The following is a 24330-nucleotide window of genomic DNA, read 5'->3' as shown; positions in this document are numbered from 1 at the left end:
TGGGAGTATAGACTAAAGATCTCTATGGGTTGCAGAAGGTGGGAGGTCTGACTTCTATAATTGCTTCTCCGCTGGACATAGGCATTGACAGATTGATCCATATCTCAGCCTGTTTCTACCTTTCCATAGTAGGGTAGGGCTCGGGGGAGATGGGATTCTAGGACACATTGGTGAGGTCACCTGTCCAGGGAAGGCAGGTTGGATCATGGTAGTATTATTCAACTTCTGTCTATGAGTGATATCATCCCATATTTATCCATCTCTTTCTGACTTATCTCACTTAAAAAAGAGGCAATATTCTATATGTCATAATCTTGGGGGCAATAGTTGATAAACAAATCCATTACATTGTTTTAAAAAATTGAAGGTTGTAACTGGATGGTGGCCTACCTGGTAGAGTAAATACAGCTATGTGCAAGGAGTAAGACTCAACTAGTCCCCAACTGCAAGGAGAATGCTTTATGAGTGGTGAAGTAGTGCTACAGGTGTCTCTCTTTCTCTCTATCTCTTCCTTCCCTCTGAATTTCTTTCTATGTCTCATCAAAAAAGAAAGAAAATAAAAATTATACATATATATATATATAACTAAATAAGTACATATATGTCTACCAAGAGCAGTGATTCATTGTACAGGCACTAAGCCCAATTGATAACCCCAATGGCAGTAAAAATATAAAATAAAATAGAATAAAACTAAATAAAAGTTGAAGTTTGGGGCTAGACAGTGGCACACTTGGGAAAGTGCACAAGGCCCTGAGTTCAAGCTGTCAGTACTTGCCTGTATGTAGGGAAGCTTCATGAGTGGTGCAGCAATGCTGCATGTATCTCTCCTTTCTCTCCCTAATTCCCTTTCTGTCTTCCATCCTCTATCAGAAATGAAAAAAGTGGAGATTTTTAGGCATACAATCCCAGGAATAATCTAGGTGGAAAAAAAAGCTGAAGGTAATTTATTTAGGTAATGCAGTAAGTCTTCTGGGTCATATTCAGGCTATTTTAAGCATTCAGTTTAAATGGAGAAAGCATTGAAGGCATTTCATTAAGGGTTTAATTCACAGGGTGTGGCCTAGGCATTAGCAAAAGCAAAGTCCAGCAAGCAGTAAGAGCAAATAAAATGAGACTACCATTTAATAAGCCAAATTTGTAATTGAGTGTAGGAATTTCAGGTGCTGGAAATAAACTGCTTTCTGAGAGCTATCATGAACTGAGGCTTTCCCTGATCACTAGCAAATAAAAAAAGCTTTATTTAATATAGTGTTGTTACATATATGCATTTTGCAGGGTTAGAATCAATCACATTAATAATCAACACCTTTTGGAAAGAAGCAATGTTTGTTAACCCAGCCTCAGTTTATAATTTATTCTTCTGCTGGGATCTTCACTGACTTCATTAAAAACAAACAAACAACAACAACAAAAAACCTGCTTGGTTTTTTGTGCTTGCCAAGAAACAAACATTTTAGAACCAGTAACGTAAAAATCAGTCATGATTACTTAGCTTGCAGTGACAGAATGCCCACCCATAACTGACTTACTCAAAAAGAGTATTTATTGACTCACGACATTTTTTTAAGTCTAGAAGGTGGTATAACATTTGGCATTCTTACACTTGCATATTAAAAAAAAATCTGGATATAATTTCTCTTCCAGCTGTATTCTTTTCTTGCTGTCTGCATATATCTGCTTTTTTTTTCTCTTATGCCAAGAGGTGCTCCTGAAGCTTCATAATTGTGTCCTCACAATGATACTTGAATTGAAAAAGTTCCAAAGTGTTCATATTAATCTGTTGTCCTGATTGAGACTCATGTCCAATCTTGAACCAAATTTGCTAATTAGAGGGATACAATATTTAAGTTATATACCACCAGCAAAGCCTAGGCAATGCTGCTACATGAACTATAGCTACAGAAAGATTACTGAAGGATAATTGAAGTGTGGATGTAAGAAGATGAAGAGGTGGGAGTTGGGCGGTAGAGCAGTGGGTTAAGCGCACGTGGTGCAAAGCACAAGGACCAGTATAAGAATCTGGGTTCAAGCCCCTGGCTCCCCACCTGCAGGGGAGTCACCTCACAAGCAATGGTGAAGCAGGTCTGCAGGTGTCTCTCTTTCCCTCCCCCTCTCTGTCTTGCCCTCCTCTCTCCATTTCTCTCTGTCCTATCCAACAACAATGACAATAATAACTACAACAATAAAACAACGAGGGCAACAAAAGGGAATAAGTAAATTAAAAAAAAAAGATGAGGAGATATGCACATAGTTACAAGGACAGCAAATGGACACTACAGATGTGTCCCTGCTGGTTAGTCTAAGCAGAGGCTGGTGAAGCTAAATAAGAGTATTTTGTGATGACATCTCAAGATGACTAAAATTTTATTCCCTGGAAACGGTTCCCTAGAAGATTACAGATAAGCTATAGAATATACTTATGGTAGTTGAATATGCGCATTGAGTTTGACAGTCCTGGTATATAAGGTATGTGTACATCTTACTCTACTCAACACCAAAGTTCTGTTGCACTATTCAAATGGCAGCCATCACAGTTTTCACAAAGTCTAATAGTTTGGTTATTTTTTGTTTGTTGGTTTTGGTTTTGCAAGTTTGATCAATACTGTTACATGAGAAGAGAGAGGATGGAATGTAAAAATGAAATTGAATGACATGAAGAAAGATGAGAGTATGACAAATTAATATTCCCGAAGTTATTTTTGTGGGTTTAAGCATTAGATAAGCTTTTAAGAAAGTTGTTAATACTTTTTTCTTTAGAAGTTGTTAAATCTATTAATATTTCATAAGGGCCTTTTAGGGAATATTTGCAGTGTGGTATTTCTGAAAGGCTCATGAGTAGATTGTGAATTTCAACTATACCTAGAAAGATATTGCACTTAAGCAAGTGATAATAATAACACTAATAAATCTACTTTATCCTAGTTTATTATATTTGCATAGATATTATAAAAACATTTACAGAGTGTTTATTATGCTCTGGGAACACTAACTTTATTTTTACTTGATGATAAGGATCACAGAGTAATTAACTAATACTAAAAAGGTTAAAAATGTTTTCAAGGTCATAGAAGTAGTAAATAAAAATCTGGGATTTTCCCCCAGGGTTATCTTTCATTCATAATCTCAGCAGACATCAAAGTATTGATGATATACTTATTAGATGATTACATTTCTGAATCAAAAGATAACATTGCCTAGAGAAAGGATGCAATGTGGACAGGGGCAGTCAGAATATGTTTATTAGGCTCAACTTCCCAGCAATATCTTGGGAAGAGGTTAAGAGAGATGGTGGACTGGCTTAAGGATCCGGGTTCGAGCTCCTGGCTCAGGTCCCCACCTTCAGGGGAGTCACATCACAAGCAGTGAAGCAGGTCTGCAGCTGTTTGTCTTTCTCTCCCCCTCTCAGTCTTCCCCTCCTCTCTCCATTTCTCCCAGTCCTATCCAACAATGATGACATTAATAACAACAATAATAGCTACAACAATAAAACAACAAGGGCAACAAAAGGGAATAAATAAATATTTTTTTAAAAAAGAGAAATGGTGGAGAGTTATTATCAAATAAGGATTGCATGGCATAAGAACATGGTCTGAAAATTCACTATAGACCTTATAAAAGATTGCTATTTGATTCATTTCTTTGGGGAAAATGTTCTAGTCTGATTTAATAGAAGTGGCTTTTTTTTCCCTGCAGAAACCTTTGGGCTATACTCTGAGATGTAGAGATAGATATTTCCTGGTACAACCAGCTCTGCCAACATGCTTGAGTAAGCAGAATTATTCCTCTAAGCTATCTGAAATGGAGCTGAGATACCAATAAGCAAATCATAGCATACACAGATGGAAAAGACAAACATTTATTCCATCCAGTTAGTGCTTACATTAATCTGATTAATGAAAGCATGAATGAAAGCTATTTACTCGAGTATGTTGCGAAAGAGCACCATTAATTCAGCTCTTCATCCTAGGAGACACACTGTGGTTGTTGGCTCTCATTCTGCTTTTAACCTCATTGCTTTCTTCTTTAAAAGCCATGCTTTTCCTGTGTTTCCGCATGTCTCCTCCTAGTTGAAGTTGAACTAGTGCATAGCCAGAGAAGAGATTTTGCTTGTTTTCCCCATGATCAGACCCAAATAAAAACAGCATTTTATATAGAAACCCACCATACCATACCACTGTCTTCAAACAAGCTCATATGCACTTGACAATTGTCCTAATGAAAGCAACAGTAGGAAGAGCATCCTAAGCCTTTTTTTTTTTTAGGAGTTTTTGAAGGGCTTTTAGTTACCATTTGGATTTTTTTTTTTAATTTTTTTAAAATATTTATTTTATTTATTTATTCCCTTTGTTGCCCTTGTTGTTTTATTGTTGTAGTTATTATTGTTGTTGTCATTGTTGGATAGGACAGAGAGAAATGGAGAGAAGAAGGGAAGACAGAGAGGAGGAGAGAAAGATAGACACCTGCAGGCCTACTTCATCGCCTGTGAAGCAACTCCCCTGCAGGTGGGGAGCCGGGGCTCGAACCGGGATCCTTATGCTGGTCCTTGTGCTTTGTGCCACCTGCGCTTAACCCGCTGTGCTACAGCCCGACTCCCTACCACCTGGATTTTTATCTAACTTTCCTCTGAACATTTTAAAGCAGCAGCAGGTTTATTTCCAACTTTTTGTCTGTTGCACTACAATTAGGTTTTTGGAGATAAGTTGTTTTTATGTAAACACTTCTCAAAACAGATGTTATAAGATTCCTTGAGATACATAAGGTTCAAATCTGATGGAAATGACAAATAAAATAGTCTGTTGCTCAAAAGCTGATGCTGGCTTGGTTCTGACTTTAATCTTAAGATGTTTTCTGAAGCTGATTTGTTGAATATGTTAGTGGAATTAATATGACCTGCCTTCATAAGTGATCTTCATTTCATAAGTGGGTCTCCAATTTACCTAAGGAACCAGAGAGATTGTTTGTTATGCAGGTTTGAGTCAGGCTTTTATTACTCTAGAGCAAGATTCAGGGCTGTGATGGTCTTCCTTCTCTGTCTGCTTCGCTTTTTCTGTCTTAAGCTTGGAGCAGTGAAACCCTGGTGACACATACATACACATACAAAAATAAGAACTAGAGTTTGTAGTTTGATAAATATAAAAATGAGAGTGTTAAAATGTGGGAAGTGACTTAAAATTTAAATTAACATAAAGTTAAGATACTTAGTAAGGAAAAAATATGCCAAATAATAACTGAAATATAGATTCAAGTTATGTTCAAACAAGTATAATATTAATTTAAAATTTAGTCAAGGTAGAAGACAGAGAGAAGGTAAAGCTTTAAGTGCTAATTGAAACTGTGGTTTGTAATGGGTCAGATGGTGGTAAACATGCCACCATACACAGGGATCTGGGTTCAAGGCCCTAATCCCCATCCACAAGAGGGAAACTTCATGATTGGTGAAGCAGTGCTACAGTTATTTCTTATTCTCTCCCCTTCTCCCTTGTCCCTCACAGTTTCTCTCTGTTCTATCAAATAAAATTTATTTAAGTAAATAAATAAATGTAGTTTTAACATTTTTTCGTATTTAGATGTTATTTGAGCAAATCAAACATTCATAGAACTTGAGCTCAGCAGAGCTGGGTGAGAAGTCCAAATAAGTTTATGACAGAAATTTTTATACATTTATAGGTAGATATATTGCTGTTGTTATATTAACCAGTGAAAGATTTCTTGATTTCCTTCTTGATTCCAATCTTACAAGGATTGTGAGCTCTGTTATCTTCTAGGCTTGTCTGTATTGTGAAATATATCCCACTCTACGCTAATCTTAGTTTCATTTTCCTTCTCATCTTTTATAGCATGAACTTACCTGAAACACAGATTTTGTTTCATTCATCTTTGAGTCGCTAGCATCTAATGCAGGGTCTCTTAGTGTTTATCTGTACACAACAGAAAAACTACTGTTGTGTAGATGTATAGTACATCTACACAACAGTCTAGATGTACTATACATTTAGAATTGCCTTTATTTAAAGAGGTAGGGCAGCTTTGAATATTGTGCCCTATCTCTTTAAAGTCCGTATGACTAACATCAAGAGGTGCAAGTGAGGTAGAGGAGAGCCCAGGAGCTATTTGTAGGAAGAAAGCCTTGCTCTGATCCTTTGCTTCTGCCCACAGTGTTAATAACACTTTGTTTTGCACCCACACTGTCGATTTCATTCCAGCTGGGACTCTTCTGATTAGCAGCTTGCTCTTTCTGTTCCCCGAGACAGAATACAAAAGGAAAGACCATAATGACAAAATGAAATAAATGATATCATAGTGTGACTGTATCCTACGTCAATGTCAAAAGAACAAAGCTGTTCAAAGGTTCTCTGGGATTTCTATCCAGTACTGTCTACTGATAAATTTAAAATAATTTTGTAGCACTTTGCTGTTTCAAAAATGCCTATACAAGCAGTTTTCTACTTGATTGATCTTTATAATGATCTTGTCAATTCCAGTGCTGGGAAGAGCTTAGTATTATATCAAGGATAAGGGAGGGAATAATAAGTCATCTTGATGGGTTGATAGAATCTGTATAGGGAGGTTTTAGACTTACAGTTAAAAAAATAAAGAAGTGATGGAAGACAAACCTACATAGAAAGGGAGGCAGAAAGCATATTATGGAAAATATTGCTTACTGCTCTAAGGAACTAAGACTTCATCCTGGGACAGTAGTGAATCATTGAATATTTTCTAGCAGGGAACATCTATGATGACTTCAGTGTCTAGTAAAAAATATTTAAAAAGTACAATTCCTTCAATGGGAACAAAGCAAATAGTATTTTCTTTCCTTCTTAAGATATCCTCTTCACATGAAAATGAATGAGAGTCTTGCTATCACAAGGAGAATCAGAGGCACACTTAAAATTTTTTCCCACCAGGATTAGGCAGGTGCTCCATGGCTACAAAATTCCTCTGCTGCCAGTGGACAGTTTGTTTATTTTTTTTAATAGGGGAAGAGGGACAAATGAAGAGATATAAAGGGAATGCACCACAACACTACTTCACCACATTTGAAGTACCCTATGTGATAGCTGGGGATTTGAACTGGGTCTTCCTACACGGTAAATTGTGCAGTCTAACAGGTGAACTGTTGTCTGGCCTCCAAGGTACATTTTACATAACATGCAAAAGCAATTATCTGCAGCTATTAGTACATTAACATTATAAACATGACCCTCTTTGCCACTATAATCTTTTGTCTGATAAAACAGAAAACAAACAAGAATGAAAAGAACAAGAGATTGAGAGCCAAGACAGAGACCTAGAATTAATGGCATGTGGAAGAAATCCTGAACTTTGTTGCTATAATCACAACCACCATTAAATATGTCCCAAAAGCAAAACTCCCGCTCTCATATTTTAAGCCATCTGTGCTGGTACTCTATTCTAAACTTTAAGGCTGGATGATTCTTAACTGACAGTATTAAAAATACTGACTCAGCTACTTGAAGACAACACCTGGCTTATGCTCTGCAAGGATGCTGCTTTAAAGCAGGAAATTTCATGTGAGGGCAGGATCTCCAGGCCAGTGGTGGAGGAAGTATGCAGGAGAAGTCAAAGTGGAACAAGACAGAGTCTTATAACCTACCCTTAGACTTGTAAATGGAAACTGAAGAGGACAAAGGAGACACTGAGTTGGCCAGCCAACTCTGAGTTTTACCCTTTCCTTCTGCACTCCTCTCCTCCAAGACCAACCCCCACACCAGAGAGGTAAGGGAACCAGCTAAAGACAAGGAATTTCTCCTTTGGAGTTAATCTCATTACCAAGGTTCCAAGCTCAGCAGGAGTCCTCCAAAGGAGGAGAAAATTTTTCCCAAGCCAAGGTCTTCTCTCTCTCTTTCTTTCTTTCTTTCTTTCTTTCTTTCTTTCTTTCTTTCTTTCTTTCTTTCTTTCTTCCTTTCTTAGGGCTGGAGGTCTGAGTGGCTGACTACCTAGACCTATCATTGCCTCTGCTGGGGCTGTGAGACTAATCTTCAGTATCACCAGGGTTAATTTATCTTTCTTTCTTCCATTTATCTCTTGAGTTTGTTTGATAGTTGCTTCTTATAATTATTTGGTTTTGCTTTATTTAGGAAGGGGAAAGGTTGTGTGCAGTCAATCTGGAATAGTTTAATCTGCAGACTTATTGTTAGGATTTATTTATTTATTTATTGCTGTTATTTGTTTTAACTTCTTTCTGATTTGACCAAAATTAGTTGTTGTTGTTTTTCCATTGATTGGTGACTGGTTGTGTTCTCTAATGTGGGAGGAGCTTTCTTTTCTTTCTCTCTTTTCTTCTCTTTTCTTTTTCTTTCCTCTCAGATTTGAAAAATATTTTTTCTTTTGCTGCTGTTTTTTCTGTATTCACTTGCAGTTGTGATTTAGCTTGTGGAAGAAGTCTGATTTATAGTAGTGTCTGTCTCTCTTTCATCTTCTTTCATTTCTCTTCTTTCCTACTATCTCTAGAATTTATAGTTGATAGTTGATTTTTGTAATTGTCTGTTCTTTATTTACCTTAATAAACCCAGACTTACAAACACCAAAACACATCATAGTTGCAATGAAAAGAAGGATAAAAAAAAGACCCTGAAGGATGCAAGAGAAAAACAAAAGTCACAGACAGCGGAAAACACATAAAACTATCATCAGACTTCATACAAATCCTAAAAACCAGAAGAGAATGGCAAGATATCTATCAAGCTTTCAATGAAAAAGGGTTTCAACAAAGGGTAGTATATCCTGCTAGACTGTTATTCATACTAGATGGAGTGATAAAAACCTTCTTGGACAAACAACTGTTAAAGGAGGCAATTATCACCATACCTTCCCTGAAAGAGGTTCTAAAAGGCCTCCTATAAACAAGAACAACATCACCAAAAAAACTTTCCATATATCAAAGCAAATAAAAAATGTTGAATAGGGAGTCGGGAGTCGGGGGGTAGCACAGTGGGTTAAGCACGTGGTGCAAAGTGCAAGGACTGGTGTAAGGATCCCGGTTTGAGCCCCAGGCCCGGCTCCCCACCTGCCAGGGAGTCGCTTCATAGGAGGTGAAGCAGGTCTGCAGGTGTCTGTCTTTCTCTCCCCCTCTCTGTCTTCCCCTCCTCTCTCCATTTCTCTCTATCCTATCCAACAACAACAATGATAATAACTACAACAATAAAACAACAAGTGCAAAAGGGAATAAGTAAATTTTAAAAAAAAGTTGAATAATAGCACTGCAATACCTTAAATCCATGTCAGTAAATGTCAATGACTTAAATTCACCCATTAAAAGGCACAGAGTGGGAGGGTGAATCAGAAAACAAAACCCAACAAAGAATCCCACCTGAATCAACAAGACAAAGACAGACTCAAAGTCAAAGGATGAAAAACTATTATATAAGCTAATGAACCACACACACACACTGACACACACACACTGACACACACACACACACAAAATGCAGCACAATAGACTTTAAAAATACTGACTTTACTTTTCAGCCACCAGGTTCCAGATGCTAGCATGATGCCAAACAGATTAGCTTGAACAGGCAATACCAATAATGTGTCCTGGAGTTCCAATTCCCCAGAACCCCGCCCCAGTAGGGAAAGAGAGAGGCAGGCTGGGAGTATGGATCGACCTGTCAATGCCCATGTCCAGCAGGCAAGCAATTACAAAAGCCAGACTTTCCACCTTCTACACTCCACAATGATGTTGGGTCCATACTCCCAGAGGGATAAAGAATAGGAAAGCTTCCGATAGAGGGTATGGGATGCGGAACTCTGGTGGTGAGAATTGTGTGGAACTGTACCCCTGTTATCCTACAGTCTTGCTAATCATTATTAAATCATTAAAAAATGGGGGGAAGGAAATACAAAATAATAATAATAATGGTAATAATAATAATAGGACTGGGCGGTGGCTTACCTGGTTGAGCACACATGTTACAATTTACAAAGACCTGGGTTCAAGTCCCTGGTCCCCACCTGCAGGGAGAAAGCTTTGTGAGTGGTGAAGCAGTCTTAACAGTGTCTCTCTATCTCTTTACCTCTCCATCAACCCCTTCCCTCTTTATTTTTGGCTGAGTCTATCCAATAAATAAATAAATAAATAAATAAATAAAAAATATATTTTTAAAAGGATAATAGGTTTCTTTTTTTTTCTTTTTTTTACTTTTTTCCCCCTGATCCTGAAATCTGATATACAGGTAGATCCAAGTTATTGTCTGGGGAGATGATGTCATGGCTGGAAAAAGGACCAGAAAGCTAGATCAGGGAAGAGAGTAGCTCCCAAATATGGGGAAGATATATAAATATTGTTGACTGTAAACTCCATCAATTTGATGGGATCTAGGGCCCATATTCAGCTTAGGAGCCTATGTGACCTCTGCATACCTGTAGATCTAAGCTCACATTCTGTGGTTATGAGTAGGAACATTCCAAGCTGCCCCAACATCAGGACCCATCTTCCTCAGGTGTAGGATAGAGTGTGTTGTCCAGCCTCCCTTCAGAGGATGGAACATTCTCTACCATTGTTGATCCAAGTTGAGGACAAGGTCCTATGAGGGCCCACAAAGGGGTCTATTTTGTTGTTCCTGATAGAGATGACTGGTAACAATGGAGAGAGAGAGAGGGATTTATTTGAGATCTAGGCCCACTTGTGCCATTTGGAATATAACTAAAATATGGCTACTAGCTATCTACAAAATAAAGACACCCCCCCCCCCAACTCTTCATCTGCACTATCCCAGCCGTTAGGTTCATGATTAGTCAACAATTTGTTTGGCATTATATGTTAACTTTCTTTTCAGCCACCAGGTTCCAGATGCTAGCATGATGCCGACAAGACTTCCCTGGACAGACAACACCACCGATGTGTCCTGGAGCTCTGATTCCCCAGAACCCTGCCCCACTAGGGAAAAAGAGAGATAGGCAGGGAGTATGAATCGACCTGTCAACACCCATGTTCAGCAGGGAAGCAGTTACAGAAGCCAGACCTTTCACCTTCTGCATCCCACAGTGACCTTGGGTCCATACTCCCAGAGGATTAAAGAATAGGAAAGCTATCAAGGGAGGATATGGGATATGGAGTTCTGGAGGTGGGAATTATGCAGAGTTGTACCCCTCCTACCCTAAGGTTTTGTTAATTTATCCTGTGAGATCACTTTTATTATCATTATTAAAATTTTCATATCCTTTCCATGATTGGTGTCAGACTTTAGTTCCATGGGGGAAAAAAAAACTGGGTGATAAGATGGCAGGAATTTCATTTTCATATTTGTAGAGTGGTCTGCCTTTTCTGAAATACCATCCTGGAGTGTAAATCAGTTTCTTGATTTATAAAACAAGTGAGTCATTTTATATAATTGCCATAGTCATAGCATCTTAATATTTAAAAGCCAAAGTGCATCCTATATCATTAAAAATGAAACAAAATCCCCCAACAACAACTATTTTTAATATTTTTTAATATTTATTTATTCACTTTTGTTGCCCTTGTTTTATTGTTGAAGTTATTATTGTTGTTGTTGATGATGACGTCATTATTGGATAGGACAGAGAGAAATGGAGAGAGGAGGGGATGACAGAGAGGAGGAGAGAAAGATAGCCACCTGCAGACCTGCTTCACAGCCTGTGAAGCGACTCCCCTGCAGGTGGGGATCCCGGGCTCGAATAGGGATACTTCCCTGGTCCTTGCACTTTGTGCCACCTATGCATCTGCAGGGGGGGGGCATCTGCAGACCTGTTTCACTGCTGGTGAACTGTCTCTGCTACATGTTTTTATGTGGTATTTTCTTTTTATTTACTTCTTTATTTTAGGTAGAGATTGAGTAATTGAGAGGGAATGGGGAGGAAGGAAAGAGGTGGGGGGAGAAAGAAACAGAGATACCTACAGCACTGCTTATCTCATGTGACATTTTCCCTGCAGGTGGAGACCAGGGGCTTGACCCTGGGTTCTTGCATGCTGTAATGTGTGTGTTCTACTAGCTGCACCACCACCCAAACCCTCTGGCTGGTATCATTAACACAACATGTGTTAATATGCCCTATTTGGAAATGTAGAACTGTACCCCTGTGACAGCAACAATCTGTAAATCAGTATTCATTTAATGACGTGATATTGAGGATTAAAAAAAGGGATAAGGTACCCTCTATATGCTCATATTCCTATTTAGATCTTGGATGGCAGTTTATTCAAAGAGTATGCTATTTATTTCATTGATTTCACACTCTATGGAAGACATATTAATGAGTACATATGAATCCACACAAAAACCAAATTAAAATTTCATAATGCATTAATAAAAATATGCATATGTTATTTATTTAATATATTTTTCAGTGGTTGTAGAGTTCTTTATGTTCAAAATACTGTTTTATGAACTGGATCTCTGATGATGAACCAAACCAAATGCACCTTCATAGAGTTTACATTTTCCTTGGTGGAAGCAGATAAAATACAGAAGATATTATATCAGAGAAGTGCTACAAGGACAATAAAAAAAACAGATTAAAAAGCAGATAATAGGTTTGGGTGTAGCACTGAGGTAAAGGGACTTATTGAGAAGCTGTCTCTAAATTTTGACAAGAGTGAGGGAAATGAACCATCAGGAACTCATGTAGATCACTCTAGGACAAGAGGTCAAAAGATGTAAACATCCTGAGGTAGAAGTATAATCACCATACTTGAGTATATGGCCACCATGAAGAGTATATGATTCTAGTAGAGAGAGGGCAAAGATTACAATAGAAGAATTCAGAGAATTAAAGAGGCCCTGATTATTCTGAACTTTTTTTTTTAACATTTGGGCAGGCTTTTTTTTTTTTTTTTATGGGGCTGGCAGTGTGGGTAGCCTCTGGAAAGCTTTGAGAATTCTTATATCACCTATGGTTAATAAGATCACTGAAGTTAATGTGTTAAAATAGAACAGAGGGACCAGGTGGTGGCATGCATGGTTGAATGCACACATAACCATGTTCAAGAGCCTGGTTTAAGCCCCCAGTCACCACCTGCAGGGTGAAGGCATCATGAGAAGTGAAGCAGTGGGGCAGGTGTCTCTCTTTCTCCCTCCCCTTCTCTCTACCTATTTTTCTCTTTCTTTATAAAGAAAAGAAAAAAAAAGGCCACCAGGAGTGCTGGAGTCTTTGGGGAGGTACTTAAGCCCCAGTAATAACTCTGGTAGCAAAAACTAGTTAGTAAAATATAAAACAAATAAATAAATGCAAATGTCAAGAAGAAAACTAGAAATAAAACTCATGTAAAAGATACTGAAAAATACTAAATGATGTCAGTATAGTTAACACATTTCCAAAGGTATGATTTAATAATGTTGAAGTAGTTTTAATATTGGTCAAAATGTAAGTCTCAAGTTAAAAAGTAACATGTGAAAAATACTTTTTGAACAATTACCTATTTTCTGAGACAGATTGATTGTACATAAACACAATCTTTTAACTCATGATTATATTCCTCTGAGTATAATATAGAGTGGTGTGCCTGGGAATATAACAAATCAGTAAGCTAGTCATAGCTTTCTAAAGGGTAAAATTTACCATCAGAAAATGAGAAAATTATATTTTTAAGAAAAACTTAATTTTTAATTTATTCATTTGTTTTACTTGACGGGACAGAGAGAAATTGAGAAAGAATGAGGAAAGTGATGAGAGAGTGAGAGACAGAGACTCCTGCAGCACTGTTTCAGTGCTCATGAAACACAGAAGGGGACCAGAGGCTTGAACCCAGGTCCTTGTGCACTATAACATATAACTGGGTGTGCCACCTCCTTGGCCCTAAGAAAAAATTTTAAGTATGTATATATTGTATCCATGATTTTAAGGATAAAATGAAATTTCAATGATATTTTATATTTGTGATATCTTAGACACTTAATTTTATGAATTCTGGTTTCTTTATTTTTCTCTTTTTTAAGTAGTAACAATATACATTTTTTTATTTAGAATAAACTACACTTATTTACTTTTTAAAATTTGTATTTAAATTTCTTTATTGGGGGATTAGTGGCACTTTTTTCTTTACTTACATGAAGATCCCATGACTTCTAATACTGAAATAGGAAGAAATAAATAGCCAAAACAAGCCAATTGCTGGTACAAAAATAAAATGATAAATCATAACACTAATAAACACTTTCTACAAGGCAAATATCACTCTGATCCCCAAAGCATAAAAGAACGGGGGGGAGGAGATAAGAAAACTAGAAACTATTATCTCTGAAGAATCTTGGTGCAAAATTCCTCAACAATATCTTGAAAATTTGAACCCAACAACACATCTGGAGAATAAGCCACCATGATCAAGTGGAACTTTTTTCAGGAATGTGGTACATTTCAATTTACATAATTAAATCAACATAATATGCCACAACAACACAAAAATATTATCAATAGATCATATCAATAGATGAGAAAAAGCATTTTACAAAGTTTAATGCCAATTTATGAGTAAAATAAAAACCCCTCACTCCCAGATGATTTCACCCATATGTTGGAATTCGATTTTCTTAAAAATTAGAATTATAAAATGTTAAAAAGTATAATTTATATGTTCTAATAATTTATAATACTATTCTGTGTTTTTATAGTAAACATAACAAAGAAAATGATTGGGTGTATATACACTTTATTCTACCAAATCACTGTAATTTTTTTATCTGTGTAATGTTAATAATGCATTTCAAAAGTCATAAACATATATATATTTATGCAAATATATTTAAGGGTATTACAGAAATAGGAGTAAAGTAAAAATTAGAGAAGTACATTTGGTTTTCTGATTTGTTCATTACCTAACCCTGGCCAAGTTTTTGAATAGCAATTTAGGTATCCACCTCTATTAAATATGGACACCAATTTGGGGGTAATAAATATAATATAACCTCATAAATTTTATGATGAAATTTGTATAAAGGGCTGTCATGTAAAGTGTGACTGACAATTGCATATTTTCAAATAAATTCATGTTCTTATGAGTTCTGTTCAAAGTGTCTACTACTTTTGTGGATGAAATGTTACTTATATTTTTATCTTAGATACAGTCACATACTCTGGATTCCATAGAATTTTAAGATAAGATTTATATCATATATTCCAAGGGAAATATTTCATACCCATGAAGAACTTTAATGATACTGGAAATGGTTTTCAGCACCATGGACAGTGCATCAGCACTCATGCAATAGCAGAAAATGAATGTCCTTAGTAGGGAGAATTTTAGTTTTATAAAAGGAGGAGGAGGAGAAAACTGTACACAAATTTAAATATATTATCAATTACATAAAACATAAACATATACATAGCATGCACACACACACACACACACACACACACACACACATACATATACTGCGTTGCTAGAAAAGTCACGACACATTTTTGCATAGAAAAATAAGGCTTCTCTGATAAACCCAAAATATATTTTCATGTATTATATATATATGCACACATATGCATGTGTGTTCATATGTATGTAGATAATGTTCTGGTAATCAGTATTATTTACAAAATTGTTTTCATAATAATTTTGATTTTATTTTATCTCTTTAATAAGATGTAACTACTCAATATAGTAAATCACAACTATCAGATTTCACACAACACATAATTTGATTTAAGTAAATATTGAAATATCTTAAAAGATTTGGGTTGACTGAATATTTTCTAGTTTGCCTTAGAACTTTTTTTTTCTGTGTTCATTCACCAAAATTAACAGTGTAGCACCTTAGTAAGAAAAATTTGCACCAATTCCAAATAAAGACATGAGGTGCTCAGTGAAAATAAATTTAGCATTTAATTTAATTAATTTATTTATTTACTTATTTACTATTGGATAGAGAAATTGAGAGGGAGAGGGAAATAGGGAAGAAGACAGAGAGACGCCTGTAGCACTGCTTCACCACTTGTGAAGCTTTCCCCATGTAGGGGTTTGAACCTGCATCCTTGTGCACTATAATGTGTGTGCTTAACCATGTGCACTACCACCTAGCCCCTAAAATTATTTGTGTAGGGTACATGTGTTACCTACTCCTGTGGTATGTAAAGTTAAGCAAGTAAGCATTAATTTTTTAAAAAATAGTTTATTGGATAGAGACAGAAAGAAGTGGGTAAGGAAGGGAGAAATAGAAAGGACAAAGAGATAGAGAGCTGATACCTATAGTACTGGTTCACCACTTGTGAAGCTTCTGTCCTGCAGGTGAGGATCAGGGGTCTTGAACCGGGACCCCAGAGCATTGAAACACATATTCTATTAGGTGCACCACCACTCAACGCTCAAACATTAAGTTTTTAATGATGTATATTTTAAAAAGATCCATTCAATTTAAATACAAAGCAAATAAATTTCACCATAGCATAATGTAATATTATAATTAAAACACAAAAAGTCTGTGGAAAGCAATTTAGCTCACTTGGTCAATGAGATAGTTTGCCAGTGAGGTATATGTTGGAGCATTGAAGGAAGCATCTCTTTCACTTTGTGTTTCTGTCTTGCTATCTCCCTGTCACTATCTGAAAAGAAAAATGCTTTAAATCTTCTCAAATATCTAATTTATAGTTAAAGTAGCTGATTTCAAATACAGCAACAATGTGGATTATTTTACCACCTCCTTATGTTTTCTAAATATGCTACTGCTAAAAGATTTAGAGTGGATGTGATCTCACTTTTGTCCAGGAGATGGAGCTGTTATTGCAAAGTGCTGACATTATTTATTTATTTTTCCAATTTAGCATGCTGCTTTCTAACAGACAGTGGGTACCATCGAGTGAATGGCAGAACAGACTGCTAAGGCAGAAGAGAGGAAGCTACCATTGCTCTTTCTTTTCTTTTCTTTTTCATCTTCAGTGAGAATTGATCATTTGTGAGGTTTTATTTTTCTGCTTTATATAAAACTCTGAACATTGGAGACTATTCAGCATAAATATATGGCTTCTGTGCTATGATTTACAATTCCCTTACTACAGGTAAGCCAGCATGGTTTTACCTTTGAGTTAAGTATTGATTGCCTTCTATGTTAATTAGACATGTGCTATGTAACCATGGATTAAGCTCTCAAAGATTCAAAAGCTCCAATTCTAGCTCTTCCACACCTTTAAATCTTGGTATGCTGAAACAAGCTCTGACTCTGACATTCTGTATTTCAGTGTTTGGCTTTCTGGTGGTTGATGTGCATCTGTGGTTATATTTGCTTGCCTTATGAAAGTAAGTCTTTCAGGTTGGAACATGGTTCTTCCTCCCACAATGGAAATACTGCTCTTTAATGTGGTGAACAAATTGTAAAGATGTAATGAAGCAGATTAACATGGCAGAGGTTTTGCCAGAGCCCAAGGATGTGCTTTCTGATTGCAGCCTCAGAGGCTTGACAACCTCCTGAGCCTTAAGGCACTGGAAAACAAACCTGCTGCTAATGATTTTATGGAATGCTTATGCTATCTCCTCTTCAGGAAAAAATATATATACATATGTATGTAATATCTCTTATATGAGTGAAAGATTTGATTTATTTAGCAGATTTGGAATGATAGTGAAAGATTTGATTTATTTAATAGGTTTGGAATGACAGGGCAGATCCTCCTTTTCTCCCATTATCAGGAAGCATAAACTGAAAATAAACAAATTTCTATAAAAATAGATTTTCCTTGGATTTTAGTGAATTTGCTTGTGACCTATGAAAATAGTTAGTATTGTGTAAGGTGCTCACATTTAAATCATTTTTGTCACGTGACATTTGCTGTACTCAAGAGTGGAATGACTCAGGATCTTTAAATTGCATGCAACATCTTTGCTTTGCTTTGCTGCTTCTCACGATTCTCCCTATGTTTTCTTTTTATTGTTATCGAATTAGTAAAAAGAAAGAAATTTAGAAACCCTACATCTAAATGTTCTGGTTTTCTATTTTTATTTTCAAAACATTTAATCTCTCTGGTGAAAAGAAGTCTCTCTTTCTCTCTCTCTGTGTGTGTGTGTGTGTGTGAGAGAGAGAGAGAGAGAGAGAGATTTGGTGGGTGTGAAACTTGTAAGTGGTGGCGATGCATCAGGATGTCTCTTACTCATCATTTTCCAATAATGTGGTTGTGTTGTGTCAGGAAGTGAAAGCTATGGGGAATGATTTAATAGATTGGTTTTAAACACCAAGAAAAATATTATTTTGACGTGTTTGATCTATAAAAAGATTTAAATTTTGCATAATTCTATAAACACGTGAATGTTTAGAGTCACAAGTATTCAACATGTCCTTATTTCACCACTAAAAACAAAACAATTTAAGAAACGGACAAAAAGGGAATACACAAAACAGACTGGGTTTGATGCTTTGCTTTAAAGCTCTGGGAAAGGATGGCAGGGAGGGGACTAGCAGGGGGCTAGAATTTGGGGGAGGTTTGGTGTGTGATGGTGGAAAATAGCACATGTTGATTGTGAGAGTGCTTTGGCTGACACTTATCATGGGGAAGTGAGAAATTGCATCCATGTTTCAACAACTCTACTATAATCAGTCAAACCCCCCCATAATCAACAAGGAGAAAAAACTGTATATTAAAAATTAGGTGGGTTCTCAGAGGCATATACTAAATTAGAATTATAGGCAGGAGGGAGCCGGATAGTAGCACAGCAGCTTAAGCGCATGTGAGCAAAGCGCAAGAACCTGCATAAGGATCCCAGTTGTAGCTCCTGGCTCCCCACCTGCAGGGGAGCCGCTTCACAGGTGGTGAAGCAGGTTTGCAGGTGTCTTTTTCTCCCCCTCTCTGTCTTCCCCTCCTCTCTCCATTTCTCTCTGTCCTATCCAACAACAACGACATCAATAACAATAACTAAAACAAGAGTACCAAAAGGGAATAAATAAACAAATATAAAAAAAACTAAAAAAAGAATTAGAGGCAAGAATAGAATATTGACGGGGGTCGGGCGGTGGCGCAGTGGGTTAAGCTCATGTGGTGCGAAGCGCAGGGACTGGCGTAAGGATTTTGGTTCGAGCCTGGGACTCCCAACCTGCAGGGGAGTCGCTTCACAGGCGGTGAAGCAGATCTGCAGGTGTCCCCCTCTCTGTCTTCCCCTCCTCTCTCCATTTCTCTCTGTCCTATCCAACAATGAGCAGCATCAACAATGGCAATAATAATAACCACAACGAGGTTACAACAACAAGGGCAACAAAAAGGGGGAAAAAATGGCTTCCAGGAGCTGTGGATTCGTGGTGCAGACACCGAGCCCAGTAATAACCCTGGAGAAAAAAAAAAGAATACTGACAGTTTTCAAAGTCTTTTATTGCAATATCATAATTTAATATGAATTTATTCAAATGGTATATGCATGGTATGCTAATATTTAATATTTTCTCTGTGTATCTAGGTAAACTCTTTGAAATATAATTTCTTTATATATAAGCTCAATAGCATATTTTTGGAGGTGCTCAATTATCTGGGAAGACCTTGTTAGACATCAAAGAAAACTAAACAACAACTATAGAGATTCTCTAATTCTTAGTATTTTCTTTTCTCTCCTTTAAGTGGACAAACTGTTATACTCTATGTTAATGAGTGTTCTGAACTGGCACATGCTAGCTCATATCTATTACTTCTATTTAATAGCAAGAGTGAAGATATAGAGTATTCTATTAACCTTTCTAAGATCGTCATCTCATGCCTTGCCTCTCCCACCTTTTTTCACTTCCTGAGTATGGGTTTCATCCTATTTTCTCAATATCTTGAGAAGGCTAAGGGATTAAACTATATCATTTCCATATGCAGTATTTATGGTGTAGTACACATCTATTAGTAGGTGCTTATGGTAGTTTTAGACATAAAAATGAAATCTAAGATGGAAATATCCATATACAGATATATTGTAGTTCATAATACTATGCACATTAAAATAAAGCATTGTAAAAAGGCAGGTAAGTGAATGGAACAGTTTCTCTATCCATGTGCTCAATTTCCAGAAAAAATACAAACTATATGAGAAAATTATAGTTAAATCTTAGATCTTTAAGAGTGAGTTGGTTGCTCACTAGAACACGAATTAGAAAATCCCAGGCTCAAAGTTGAGACACACAAATACAAGAAAATAGGGAAAAACACACTATGTAGAAAATTATAAAGACGTTAAACATTTCAGTTTGTGTGGATGGCAGGTTTTTCCCCATGGAACAATGGGCATAAGAGAAAGCAATTTATATTTTATATTTAATATATCAACATATACTTGACACTGAGATATTTTATAAGAAGATAAAAATTATGTATAGTATCAGATTAGAAGATAAAGTTGACTACATGGATTTGTATGTATAGCAAAAATTAAATCACATAAATTAAAATCATGTGGGAATAAAAATGGAGTGAAGATGACTAAGTATAATTTGAAGATTAGTCGGAGTAAATGAGTTTAGAAAACGTATCACTGAGAGTTTGAGTGTTGGCACACAGGGTAGCATACACATAGTACTGTGTATGAGGTCTCAGGTTCAGACTTCTGGTTCTGACCTGCAGGGGGGAAGTTTGATGAGTATGAAGCAGTGCTACAGGTGTCTCCTTTTCTCTCAGAAACTCTCCTCCTTCTGTCCTGTTTATTTCTTCCTTTATCATAAAAAGTAAAGAGAAAAAGAAAAGGACAAACATAGCCACCAAGAAGAGTCGATTTTTGTGTAGGCACCAAGTTACAGTGATATCCCTGGTGGTAAAATGAAGAAAGAAAGAAAGAAAGAAAGAAAGAAAGAAAGAAAGAAAGAAAGAAAGAAAGAAAGAAAGATGGAGAAAGAAAGATAAAGGAGGGAAGGAAGGAGGGAGGGAGGGAGGGAGAGAGAGAGAGAGCTGTGGAAATGTAGTAGAAGTTGGAGGAGTAACAATATTATAGGAGATAAAGCAAGTAAATTAACTACCAAAATAGGGTTCATAAATAATAGCACACAGACCCATAAATAAGTATATTAGTAAAAAAAAAAAAGGTAGGATGTTATTTATCTCAGCAATACTGTTAGGTTGTGGATGATTATTAAGAGAATAGGTTTAAAATAATTAGAGATAAATGTTCAGACTAAAGACCAAATGGACAATGAGAAAACTTAAAGGTAATATATATATACATATATGTATATATATATACATTAAGACATTTTCCAATGAAAGCCAAAGAGAAAGAGGAAAGCTTGAAAAACTATAAGAACATTTCTCATTAAGATAGGAGCATATGCGGAGTCAGGCGGTAACACAGTGGGTTAAGTGCACATGGCAGCGTAAGAATCTGGGTTCGAGCCCCCGGCTCCCCACCTGTAGGGGAGTTGTTTCACAAGCGGTGAAGCAGGTCTTTAGGTGTCTATCCTTCTCTCCCCCTCTATGTCTCCCTCTCCCCTCTCCATTTCTCTCTGTCCTATCCAACAATGATGACAACAACAAAAGCAATAATAACTACAACAATAAAAAAATAAGGGCAACAAAAGGGAAAATAAATAAATATAAAAAAATAAAATAAGCTTTTAAAAAAGAAAGGAGCAGATGGTAGGATATATATATATATATATATATATATGTATAATAAAAAACTGAATCAACTCATTTTAGGTGCCCCGCTCTTAGATATTAAACTCTTGTCTCTAAAATAAAATATCTCTTATTTAAATCAGTTGGTTTCTTAGAAAAGGCTATTTGTGCCTTATGGAATTTTTGGAATAAAAAATAACTGTAAGCAAAACACTTAAAAATTTTATTGGTGGGTTAATAAACTATTGTACATCTGTTTACACATGTTTGTGGTTTCCCCATTCAGCATAACAGGTGTCTGCTGCACACTTTTAATCCTTCAACCCCAATCAGGGGCCTCAACCCCCCATTTCCTCCAGGTCTCTAATTTATTTCCATCTGATTGTCAGAGAAATGTAAATAAAGACAACAATGATATACCACCTCACCCCTGTGAGAATATCATACATAAAAAATGACAGCAGCAACAAATGCTGGAAAGGTTGTGGGGACAAAGGAATTCTCCTGCACTGCTGGTGGGAATGTAACTTGGTACATCCTGTGTGGAGAGCAGTCTGAAGAACCTTCACAACGCTAGAAATATACTTTCAATACAACCCAGTAATTCCTCTCCTAGGGATATATCCTGTTGGGAAATTGTGAGGAGCCTCACAAAGCACCCTGCATTCCTGATACATCTACATAATCATTGCCTATCTATATAATCATTGTTTTGCCTGAAAGATCCCCACCCATTCCATCGTTTTGATCTATCTTCTTTCTACCCTCAAGACCTTCCCTGCATCCAGGGTATTAATTAATCCCACCAGTTAGAACCCTCACAACAGTTGCTAAGGAAGTTCCTACCTTTCCAGCTCCATTTTGCTTTTCTCCACCTCTTTTCTAGCCATTACCTATTATACTTCCCTCAATCACTCCAAAGCTAGCCTTGTCAGAAAAAGTAAGGACTACAAAAGCTGAATAAAGGCAAGAGACTGGCATACTATAATGAACTCTTTAGTCACTACCAGGCCAATCCATCGCAGACATGATGGGCCTAGACCTCTAACAGATCCCTATTGCCACTGCCACTGGTCATCTCCATCAGGAACAACATAATTGACCCCTTTGTGGACCCCTATAGGACCTTGCCTCAATGTTGATCAACAGTGGTAGGGACTGTTCCATATTCCTAAGAGAGGTTGGGCAACATATTTTAACACTCGAGGAAGATGAGTCCTGAAATTAGTGCAGACTATGTAATGTTCTTAGCCATGACCACAGAATGTGAGCTCAGACCTACAGGGATGCAGAGGCTACATAGGATCCTGTGCTAAATATGGGCCCCAGATCAAATTGATGGGACTTATAGTTAACAACATTTATATACTTACTTATCCCATATGTGGGAGCTGCTCTCTTCTCTGATCCAGTTTTCTAGTCCTTTTCCCAACTATGACAAGATCTCCAGACAATAAATTGGCTCCACCTGCATATTAGCTGTCAGACTCAGGCAAAAACTAGTAAAGTCATGGGCCCCTTGGAATATACCTAAAATAAACCTAGCTTTTTCCAAATTGGAGACCCCAAATCTTCACCTGCAATATTGTTGCCTTTAGGTTCCTGATTATTCAAAATTTGTTCTGCTTATCTTAATTCTTTTTCAGCTGCCAGGTTCCAGATGCTACCATGATGCTAAGCTGACTTCCCTGGGCAGACAACCTCACCAAATATGTCCTGGAACCCTGCCTCCCCAGAGCCCATCCCCACTAGGGAAAGAGAGACAGGCTGGGTTATGGATTGACCTACTAATGCTTATGTTCAGTGGAGAAGCAACTACAGAAGCCAGACCTTCCACCTTCTGTCATGAGGTCATAGTGACCCTGGGTTCACACTCCCAGAGGGGTAAAGAATAGGAAAGCTTCCAATAGGGTAGGGGGAAAGGGATACAGACTTCTGGTGGTGGGAATTTTGTGGAGCTGTATCCCTCTTATCTTATGGTCTTGTCAATATTTCCATTTTATAAATTAAAAAATATATATCAAGTAACCATATAAAATAAAAAAATTATGGGGGGTAATGAATTACAGTACATCTAATTACAATTTCTGCTGCACACTTTTACCCCCTCCCCAATCAGGGACCTCAAACCCCCTTTTCACCCAGGCCTCTTATTCCTTTCCCTCTACAGAGTCCCTTGCTTTGTTGCAGTACCCTTCCCCCAGTCCAAGTTTCAACCCTCTTCCTAACCCTGTCTCTCAAGTTCTGCTTGTTATCTTTCTTTTCTTTATCTATCCTACCCCAAAATTTTCTTCCCTTTCCAGCAAAGTTGAAGCAAAGGCTGAGATTTAAGAGTTTCTATTCTGCTGTGTAGGCCTAGGTTTATTTACATAGGTCATATCACTCTGTCATTTCTACCCTCCCTTTTCTTACATGATTGCTCCTTTTGTTTCAGTTTCTGTTTATATTTTACCACAGATTTCTGAATTTGGTATTACAGCCCCTTTATTTCTTTTCTTGTAGTACTTCAATAGTTCTTGCAACACAGATTTGGTGACAGTGATAGTGAATTCCTTCAGTTTCTGTTTGGGAAGCTTTTGATTTCTCCTTCAGACCTGACGGTTATAACGTATGTTCTTGATAATTATTATCTGTTTGTATTGTCAAAATGTCATTCCATTCCCTTCTTGCTTTGTGGGTTTGCGTTGAGATATCTGGTAATAACCTGATGGTTCTGCCTCTGTATGGCAGCTTCTTCCTTTCCCTTGCAGCTTGCAATATTTCTTCCTTGTCTTTACTTTTGGACAGTGTTACTGTTACATTTCTTGGGGTTGTTTATTTAGAGTTCAGTAGCTTTGGTCTTCTTTCATCTTCTCC

The 24330-nt window shown here is 36.9% G+C and overlaps 1 protein-coding gene across 1 annotated transcript in view; it reads left to right on the top strand.

Moving 5' to 3' along the window:
• Window positions 1-16772: 16772 nt before the first annotated feature.
• SCN2A (sodium voltage-gated channel alpha subunit 2) overlaps window positions 16773-24330 on the top strand; it is a 187083-nt gene continuing 179525 nt past the window's right edge. The window contains exon 1 of the mRNA XM_060177783.1: window positions 16773-16968. The gene's annotated coding sequence lies outside the window, so the exon portion shown is untranslated. The remainder of the gene's footprint in view (window positions 16969-24330) is intronic.

The sequence above is a fragment of the Erinaceus europaeus genome, chromosome 18 (genome assembly GCF_950295315.1).
Source record: "Erinaceus europaeus chromosome 18, mEriEur2.1, whole genome shotgun sequence".
Lineage (NCBI taxonomy): Eukaryota > Metazoa > Chordata > Mammalia > Eulipotyphla > Erinaceidae > Erinaceus > Erinaceus europaeus.
Note: the sequence above shows the minus strand (reverse complement) of the source record. Positions and strands in the feature narration are given on the sequence as shown.